The 10,753-nt window shown below is 36.1% G+C and overlaps 1 pseudogene; it reads left to right on the top strand.

The window, feature by feature from the left end:
- The first annotated feature begins 728 nt into the window (after window positions 1–728).
- On the top strand, window positions 729–1,936 carry LOC120084091 (UDP-rhamnose/UDP-galactose transporter 3-like; annotated as a pseudogene).
- Window positions 1,937–10,753: the final 8,817 nt, after the last annotated feature.

Below are 10,753 nucleotides of genomic sequence, written 5' to 3' on the forward strand. Positions count from 1 at the left end.
TCCTTTCATATCAAATATTCTCTCTCCTTTTACTTCTCTCTTACCAAACCCTCTCTTACCAAACCTTCTCTTCTTCTTAACTTGGCCGTGTGAATCACTCTGATCGTCGTCGTCACTGGCATTGCTTGGACCTCTATCTTTATGGGCGTTCTTTCAGTGGTTGGTCATCGTCGTGGGCGTTCTTTCGGTGTTTGGTTGTCGTTGTGGCCGTTCTTTCGATGGTTCGATCTATAGATTTGGGTCATCATCCGGTCCAACATGTTTTTGGTCTTCGTCACCGGTGTGGTGGAGTTCATCGTCCGTAGATTCTGTCAGTGGTGGAGTTCTCTCTTCTCCTTCGATCTGTAGATTCCGGTGGGTCAGCTCGTCGTCCGTCCAACTTGTTCTAGTCATGGAGGTGAGTTGCCGATGTTGGATCTATAGATTTAGTTGTGGGTTTTTTTCGATCCGGTCGTCTATTTGTCCGGTCTACTCGTAGCTCTTCCGATCCGGTCGTCGACATTGTACTTTTCAAAGGAAACGACTTAGGAAACTGACTGAGCATTTAACTGGATGATAGAAAATGAACTTGAAAAGTTCCATTTTCAGATAGCCAATAGCGCCAGAGGCCAGCTACCGATCCCCCGTTGACTGAGCAAAAGGACTTTAATTAAACTTCTAAATAAATTATGAATGATCCTTATGAAAATGATTGTCCCATATAAGTGTGTTTTTTAGAGAAAACTAAAATGCATAATGCATCCCTTTCATTTCATCAATTAGTTGCTTTGATCCAAGGCTTTTCCTCTTGTGTTTCAGCTACAACTTTAACTGGATTTCACTTTTCTGTAACTACATTGATTGGTTGGATTTCAAATGCCACTGGCTATTCTGAATCCAAGTCTATTCCCTTCTGGGAACTTCTTTGGTTCTCGATTATCACACGTCGATAGTAGCCATGAACTTCAACCTCATGTTAAACTCTGTTGGATTCTATCAGGTTCAATTCTTGCTCCCCTTACTCTTAAGTCATCACTCATCGACATCAACGATAACTGAACTTTGTCACTACTTTATATGCTTGTAGATATCAAAGCTGAGCAGGATACCAGTGGTTTGTGTACTTGAGTGGATTCTTCATGGAAAACAATACTCAAGGGAAGTGAAGATGGTTGTTACTATGGTCGTCAGTGTTGGAGTCTGTACGGTGACTGATGTCAAAGTTAATGTCAAAGGCTTTCTTTGTGCCTTGGTAGCAATCTTATGCACATCACTACAAAAAATTGTAAGCATTCTCTTTTCTCCCTATAAAATCACTTGAAATTCAGCATTTGAACTCTAAGAACCTAATTATGAGACATCAAGCTCAAATATTTTGCATTGATTTAAACAATCAATAGGTTCATTACAGAAGAAGTACTCAATAGGTTCCTTTGAATTACTAAGCAAAACAGCTCCTATACAAGCACTTTCCCTTCTAACAGTTGGTCCGTTCATTGACTATTGCCTTACTAGCAAATCTCTACTGAAATATAACTACACTTTTGGTGCATTCGTAAGTCGTTATTCTGATATCTCTCTTTTTCGAATTTTGTATTTGTTTCGCTTTTACTTCCGAAGTTCAATCTATCCTTCATGAATGTTGTAGTGTTTCATATTACTGTCATGCTCCCTAGCTGTATTCTGCAACATTAGTCAATATTTGTGCATCGGGCGTTTCTCGGTCGTATCATTCCAGGTTTTAGGCCATATGAAGACGGTATGCGTGCTGATGTTGGGGTGGCTGCTCTTTGATTCAGAGATGACATTGAAGAACATATCAGGGATGGTTTTTGCTATTGTTGGGATGGTGATGTATAGCTGGGCAGTTGAAATTGAGAAAAAAGCCAATGCAATGGCCATCCCTCAGATAAGCATCATTCTACTATTCGATTTAAATTATTTGATCATTCGATAAGCATTACTACAAGAATTTTTCCTTGAATGTACCATTTATGCACATTCCCAATAAACACGGTTAGTTGAATATGAATTCTGATAACATTACTTTCAATCCTTTGTCTTAAACCTTTTTTTTATGTGTTTTTTAGGTGTTTGGAAGGGGTGGGGAGGAGATGGATTTCTTGCAACAACAAGGGATTCAGGTGAAAATTGTTCTTGGTAAGTGCATTTTTGAATGCTTGCAGTTTTAAGCACAGTTTCTAAGTGTTTTCAAGTGACTCTAATGATATGAAAATTCCTATTTGAGAAGTTATAGTGTGCTTATTTCTCTTTGGACCATATTGGATTAGAATGTAACACCCGTTTATGACTCATGGGTACTATTTATTTGTAGTTTAAATTTGATTCAAGGTGCTTGAGTTTGTGGGTTGCCCTATGATAGTTTGTGGGTTATCCATACACTATGGTAGTTTTTGTGAAAACTTTTGAGATTTGAAGTACATTATGAGCTAAATTTACTTATTGATGTATGTGTTCTTGAATATTCATTTTTTGGAAATTCTGATAGTTCTGTTGAGAACAAATGGTTGTGAAATATTTTTGGGAGTGTGTTTCTTTGGACAGGTTCAAGGTAAATTTTGGGTTTTGTTGTGGTAGCATCGTTATGCTTCGAAAATTTTCCATCGTCTTCGTATCTCATAACTAGGTAACACTATGGTTTTGTTGTGGTTTTTACCCTATTTATAGGGTCCCTAGGTTGTATTTGAGGTATTATTCAATAAGGATTAGATTCAAGAAAACTCCAAGATTGGTCTTACATTAGTCTGGATTAAAAACAAAAACCCAATATTTAGTTTTGATACTTGAGTTTGCTAGCAGGCAATTACAATATTAATTATTAAGCTTCTGGACTTGTTCTCCTAGGGTGAGCTTGTGCGTGCTTTAGGAGGTGCTATAGCATCAACTTCTCTTTTTGGAGTTCCTCTAGGACATAATTCATCATTTCTTCAAGGTCCAACATTTGCACCTCCTCGGATCAGGGAGGTTATCTAGTGTGGGAGCACAAATCCAACTACAGAAGAAGGTATTTTATTCTATTGCCTTTAGGAAGTTTCATAAAATTAACTTGGTATATGTTTAACATGGAATAGCATTAAAGTTGGTTTATTCTTAATATAGAATAACAATAGTAGCATTATCCTCTGTTGTTACTTGAAATCTTATCACCTTTTCTATTTTTCAAGATGGTAAATCATAATTTGTTTCATAACCTTGTATTCAAGATTTCAAAATTAACCCCAAAGAGTCGTGTGTATAAAGTTTTGATAATTAGTACGAAAAATCATCAAAATAAGATATATTAGAACATTATGATTTCAAAAGCAAGCAAGTTGAAGAAACTAATTGTGGAACCTAGGGAATTTTTAATGTGTATTGTCTTGTCTGGACAACAGTTCTGTGTGTAACCCCCTTGCCTTATAGCTCATGTTAGCTGAAATTATGAACTCCATTGGCAAACAGGAATGGGACAGGTGCAATCCTCATAGGGAGGTTTGTAGTTTATGACTCATGGGTACTATTTATTTGTAGTTTAGATTTGATTCAAGGTGCTTGAGTTTGTAGGTCGCACTATGGTAGTTTGTGGGTTATTCATGCACTATGGTAGTCTTTATGACAACTTTTGAGGTTTGAAGTATATTGTGAGCTAAATTTGCTTATTCATGTATGTGTTCTTGAATATTCATTTTTTGGGAATTTTGATAGTTCTGTTGAGAACAAGTGATTGTGAAATATTTTTGGGAGTGTGTTTCTTTGAATAAGTTCAAGGTAAATTTTGGGTTTTGTTGTGGTTAGCATCGTTATGCTACTGAAAATTTTCCATCGTGTTCGTATCTCATATCTAGGTAACCAAGCTTCTCTTCTTCAAGATCTTGAAAAAGAAGTTTTTCTCATTTATTCAACTATTGAGTTTTCTTGTTTTGCATATGCAACAAAGGAATAAATATTTGGTATCGCAACCTCTTTATGTTTTTTCTTGGGGAACTTTAGATCCAACACATTCATTACAAGAATTTTCCCTTGAATGTACCATTTATGCACATTCCCAATAAACACGGTTAGTTGAATATGAATTCTTATCACATTTTCCCTTTCAATCATTTGTCTTAAACCTTTTTTGTTTGTGATCCTTTGAACAACAGTGGTCAGACAAAGATGCCTATAACCAGACACTGCTAAAGCTAGGGGGTTGGTTCAAGAAGAATTATGAAAGGATCCATACTTACCAAGTGGAGAGAGACAGTAATCTCATAATGTTTGTATTACTTGTAATTTGTGTTTTCAAGGCCTGAATTATTGTACGACCTTTTAAATTATAATTTTATAGCAGAATTTGTGGATTAAATGTAATAGATTTACAATCCATACATGAATAATATGTCATAGCCACAACGTTCAATGATGATGTATCATGTTATACTTTTTTACCAAAAAAATGGATTCAACAACGGAATTTAAAAAAAAACGGACGGATTCGGGATTCAATGCTGGTTAAGAATTTAAAAAAAAAACAGGTTTTAATGTCGATTGGAAATTTCATTGATGGTCTTTAATGTCGGTTGCAACCGACATTGAAGGCTGTGTCATTGAAACCCTTTAATGTCGGTTTAAAACCGAAATTAAAGGGCTTTAATAACACTATCTTTAATGTCGGTTTAAAACTGACATTAAAGTCTGAATTTCTTCTAGTGTACTTCGCATCTTTGTATGATTTGGTGGGGTTTGGGATGGGTCTAGAAGAAATTATGTTGGAGGTCATATGAAAGGACTGAAAGTCAGAAATGATATAATAGTCAGTAAATTGGTGAGAATTATGCACCGACGATTGAATATCGATCTGGATACTAAATGTTGTTACAATCTATTGGTCCCAGCTCCCTCGATTGACATAATCAATGATTAAGACCTTACCTTTATTTAGAAGATAGTGATGCATTTCAGAGGCCATTATTTGTATCAGTTACACCTTCCAAAACTCATGGAGTACACATTAGACAATATGTACCAACATTGCAATCCAATCGATTGATCCATTTCAGCCAATCAAAACTTTGGATTTGCAACCATTCCAAGACGTAATATCCACACCATGTCTTCATTGGATTATCATACTGGGCCATGTAACTTGGGGATGAACGAAATGAAGCTTGGTTTGGTCACAACAGTGAACCTAGATGTACTTCACAGTTCGATACTGAACATGGATATGGACAATCTTCAAGACCACAAACTTCTCTAACATCTTACATACATATGCCAACCCCACCTACTCCCGTCCCACCAATTGTGATGCCTTCGGTTCAAATGCATTCCACCGTTCCAATCCAACCATTTGTAGATATACCCAGACCACCAGAGAGCCCATTATATGATGACCTCATCACAATACCTCATGACTATCTAAATGATGAGGATGTAAAGGTCGGTCAAATTTTATTTTCAAAATATAATTTGTTAGTTAAATTATTTAAGCTTGCAATAAGAAAGAACTTTGACTACCTTGTAAAAAAGTCATTAAAGAGCTTGTTAACTATCCGATGTTTGATGGAAGAATACAAGTGGAGGGTCCATGCAAAAAAAAGATGAAAGAAAGTGATTCCTTCAAAGTGACAAAATATCCAAGTGAACATAGATGTTCTCTTGAAATGAGAATGGGTAATCATCGCCAAGAAAAAAGTTGGATTATTGGACACTTAATCAAGTCCAAATACGAACAAGTTTGTCGAACATGCCACCCGAGGGATATCATTAAAGACGTTCGACGAGATTATGGAGTGAAAATAAGTTATGAGCGGGCTTATCACGATAGAGAATATAGATTGCAATTCGCACGAGGGTCGTCGAAAGAATCATATGCTATTGTTAGGGCATATGGCGAGGCATTTAAACTTGCAAATTCAGGTACGATCTTTGAGGTTGAAGTAGAGAACGGGCAATACTTTAAGTAAGTCTTCATGGCACTTGGTTCGTGTATCAGAGGTTTTTTGAACTACGTCTGTCCAGTAGTCGTTGTTGATGGGACCCATTTGCATGAGGAATGCAAAGGTGTGTTGTCGATATCAACGTGTATTGATGAAAATAATAACATATATCCTATCTCCTTCAATATTATAGATGGTGAGAACGCATCATGGACTTGGTTGATGACTCATTTGAAGGCTTCAATAGGAGACATTCCGAATTTAATGATTATATCATATCATCACATCTCAGTTGTAAAGGTTGTCTCAAGTATATTCTCTGATGCATTTCATGCCCTATGTATATACCATATTCTGAATAATTTTGTTGACAAATTCAAGAATGAGGACATAATTCCACACTTTTACCTAGCAGCGAAAGCTTATAGAATGTCTGAGTTTCAGATGTCTTGAGCTAAGCTCCATCAATATTCTAGTGTAACGGCCTATCTTGCGGAGGTTGGATTACAACGGTGGGCAAAGGTTCATCAAGTCCATTGTAGGTATGACAAAATGACGACAAATATAGTAGAATTCCTTAATGGAGTGTTGAAAGATGTATGAGAACTACCAATCACAAAACTATTAGAGCATATCTACGAGTAGCTACAAGGTTGGTTCTATATCCGACATACACATGCAATGGCATGTATAAACATTGTAACTGGTTACGCAATGAGTATTCTTAAGAAACCGAAATTTATGTCTAGAGCATATCGTATTTCCCTAGTGGACATGCATATAATTAATGTGGACGATGGATATTTAAGGGGGTTGGTTGATCTTCGTTCATGAACATGTACTTGTATGGAGTTTAATTGCATCGAGATTCCATGCTTCCATGTAATATCTGCAGCAACCCTTAGAAACGTTAATGTTTAAGCATTATATGCAAAATGGTTTACAGTTGAGTGTGTGTTTGTTGCTTACGCCGAACCAATCTTCCCAGTTGAACATAGATAAGAACGGAGTCAAAGATCAAATTTTGAAGACTTTGAAATTCTACCACCACGAAAGGTACCAAGTGTTGGTTGACGTCAAACCGTTAGAATACCTTCTACTAGAGATGAGCCACGCCAAATACATAGGTGTACACGATGTGGTCAGAGAGAACATAACAAAAAAACGTGCAGACAAACATTAATAACACCTAGTACTGGCCCATCTAGGCTCAACAATATGTAATTTGCATGCGATCGATTTGTTATAATTGAAGGGTGATCGTTTAGTTATTTTTGCGCGATTGCTTAGTTATTATGTGCGATCATTTACTTCATTCTATGCGATAGCTTAGTTATTTTTATGCGATTGCTTTATTATTTGTATGCGATCACTTTATTATTTATATGTGATTGCTTTGTTATTTGTATGCGATATTGTAGTTATTATGTGTGATCATTTACTCAGATATATGTGATCATTTAGTTAGTTTTGAGTGATTTCTTAGTTATTTATTTGCTTAGTTAAATGTATAATGCAATTTGAATTCTATTACCATAAATATTTATTTGTCCACAACTGGACAACATATTGTTTACTATATAATGCCATATTAGTCTGTGTTAAGCTAGCCTTATCAACACCAGTTACACAGTATTCTATAAATTTAGCACAAAAATGCCACAAGCTAGAGACTTACCCTCTTGGAGGTTCACCTTCGATCTCTTCACTTCCCATTGCCCATACTTGAACCTCCTATGTTGAATGTAAAATCCGACAAAAATAAACGTCGAAGGTATTGCTCTGGCCATGAGCTGAAGATAACCATCAATTATGTCGCAACCGATGTAGTTCGACATGGAGTCAAATACAAAGATTGTGCACCTCTCTAGATCGATGGCAAGCATAAACCAGTGTTGTTTGATGTTGATTGGCCCAAATACGAAGTCAACATCCTTCCACGCTAGCTTGTATTCTTTATATTGTCCAAGCACATAATTAGTAAATAAGCGAGAGCCCGCCCAAAACCTCATGTGTGCTTCATGATCCAACCAGCCTGTCACTTTGCCATCCTCCATTTCAAAACCTTCTGACTAGATCTTAGAAGAAATTCCCTCTAGCTCCATCAAAGCATCCTGGGAAAGGCAAGATGTAAATATATGGTTGAGTGAAGAGTAGTTTCAACAAATATGTGAATTTTCCATACTGTGAAACTTGAATCAATCACCGTGAATCGATACTTGCACAGGTCAAGTTTTAAGTGCAACTTCTGATGCACGTGCATCAATACGAGATCCATAGTCTTGTCCAACAAAGAAAAATATAAGTGTAAATACTGTAAATTCCAAATGATCGTGTAGAATTATCTTAGAGATCGTGTATAATTTCCTGAACGATCCTATAGAATTATCTTAGCGATCTTTGGGAACTTTCTACGCGATCACTAAGACTTTTCTATATGATCATTCGGTAATGTCTACACGATCATTTAGACTTTTCTGTACGATAATTTATAAAGATTTAAAAGATCATCTAGAAACTTCTAAACGATCGATTAAAAATTCTAAACGATCGATTATGGATAAAATTTCTCCATACCCATATGTTCTGCTCAAGTGTTTTGAAGAAATCCTTGGTCTTGAAGGTATATATTACGGTTCGCTCCTCATTTTTGGTATTAGGATGGATTTTCCATTTTTTGTATGTACTCCACAGAACATTAGGGATTGGAAAACATGGGTCATAGGAACTAACAGTCCTTATGGAGAAGTCAGGTGCAGGGACCAATGGGTTGGGATTGATAACACTAGTTGTTGGTTTCAGTCCCACTACAGGTGGTTGAGCTTCTTGAGATTGGGGTTAAGAAGATTTTGAAGGTGAATGAGGTTGAATCGTTTTTTAAAGAGGTTGTTGAGGATCACTTGAATAAGGGGGTTGAGGATCACTAGAAAGAGAATCTCCCATTTTCCCTAAGATTGAATGCTTGAGTGGGGAGTTCATGTATTTCATTAATGGTCTAATGAACTGATTGTTCATTAATAGTTGGATCATTGATGGTGGTGTCCATAAATTCAAATATTGGAGTTGGTTCTTAAGTTTTAGACTATTCACTAATCATTCCAATTGGCTGTTCATTGGCATGTTCTTTTGCACTAATCTAAGGGAGATCTTTTCCATTGTGGTTTCTTTGTGGGTATGAGGAGGATCTTCTTCACTAGTCTGATGGACCTCTGTATTGACATGTTCTTCTACACTGGTGTGAGGGGGATCTTCTCCATGATGGGTTTCTTTATGGGTATGAGAGAGATCTTCTGCACAAGTCTGATGAATCTCTGTATTGTTACCATCATCATTATTATCATCACAAGAAATCCCTTCATTATTGTCCCTTTCATCATGATGAGTCTTTATATTATTACTATCCTAAACAAATCAAACGAAATATTTTGTTAAACGAGATAATCGATTAAGAGTTTCTAAACATTCATTTAATAATCTGAAACGATCATTTAAGAATATTTAACTAATCGTTTAGAAAATCTAAACCATCATTTAAGACTATATAAATGATCGTCAAATAATATTTAAATGATCATTTAGAAAATATAAGTGATCGTTTAGATTATCTAAAAAATCTTATATGACTACGTAAACAATCGTCCATTTAAGAATATCTAATCGACTATACAAAAATACATACCTCATTCAGACGATGGAATATCATCTTTATTTTATTCAGTTGTTGGCCCATCATAATGTTAGACAGTAAATGTATCTCCCATCTGACGGACCATGGTAGTCAAGTTCATCAAATCTTTATGAACTTCTTTAAATTCCTCCCTAAGAACCTTGTAAGATTTGGAATGACGATGTCTTGAGGACTTTTGCTGCCTATTTGATGTCTCATCACGTGCCCTTTTACCCTTCAAGAGGTTAGTCTGAACCGACATACGTGGTTCTGACTCTATAGGGTTAGTCTGAACCGACATATGTGGTTTTGACTCTATAGGGTTAGTCCGAACCGACATACGTGGTTTCGGCTCTATACGTTGCATATTTACAGGTTGATCTACATGGGGTTCATGCTCTTTGTGCCTCCGAAAGGACTCATGAGTATCGATTGAGTGTACCCATTCGATCCTTCTTTTTCTAACAACATGAACCACATTAAGTTCTTCTAGCTGGTCTTCCTTGTACCTTATCTCCTCTGTGATAGGTACAAGTCTTGACACAACAATAGTTTGTACATAAACAAATAAGCAAGTTAGAATGCATAAAATTATAAACAAATGAGCAAGTTAGAAGAAATCGGTTACTTACTTTTTTTTGCTGGAAAACTTTATTGCTCAAAGATTTATAAGATGGAGCACGAGAACAAGTCTATTAAGAATTCTAGGAATTGCAATCTTGATGACTTTGGTGGCTGTGAACTTACTTGATGTGGATAAAATTTCATAAGCTCAAACCTACGATATAGGAACTTTGTTACATGTACATAACACATAGGTTCAATGTATATTAAAGTGAATCAGAAACAAAAATACATACTTGGAATGCAAGCGTGAATCCTTTTATACAGTAATTTCAGGCATGGTGATCATTTTCTGCTTTCTTTGAATCATATGTCTCCTTCTTCCTGTGCATGATAGTCTTCATGCTATTCATTGTACGTTTATATTCACATCGAATAGGGTTTTCTTGACTTTTCTAATCAATACCATTTCAATGAATAGTGTCAATGCAACCTTGACAACATCTATGTCATTAGTAAAATTGAACTTCTTGAATGCGGTATCCACATCCTTGCAAGAACTATCCTTTTCATTTGGGTCCTTCGATCCAAGAATGAGTTCTCGTAGCCTTTCACCTCTTGT

This window comes from Benincasa hispida, chromosome 8 (assembly GCF_027475165.1).
Source record: "Benincasa hispida cultivar pf3 chromosome 8, pf3_genome.v1.1, whole genome shotgun sequence".
NCBI lineage: Eukaryota > Viridiplantae > Streptophyta > Magnoliopsida > Cucurbitales > Cucurbitaceae > Benincasa > Benincasa hispida.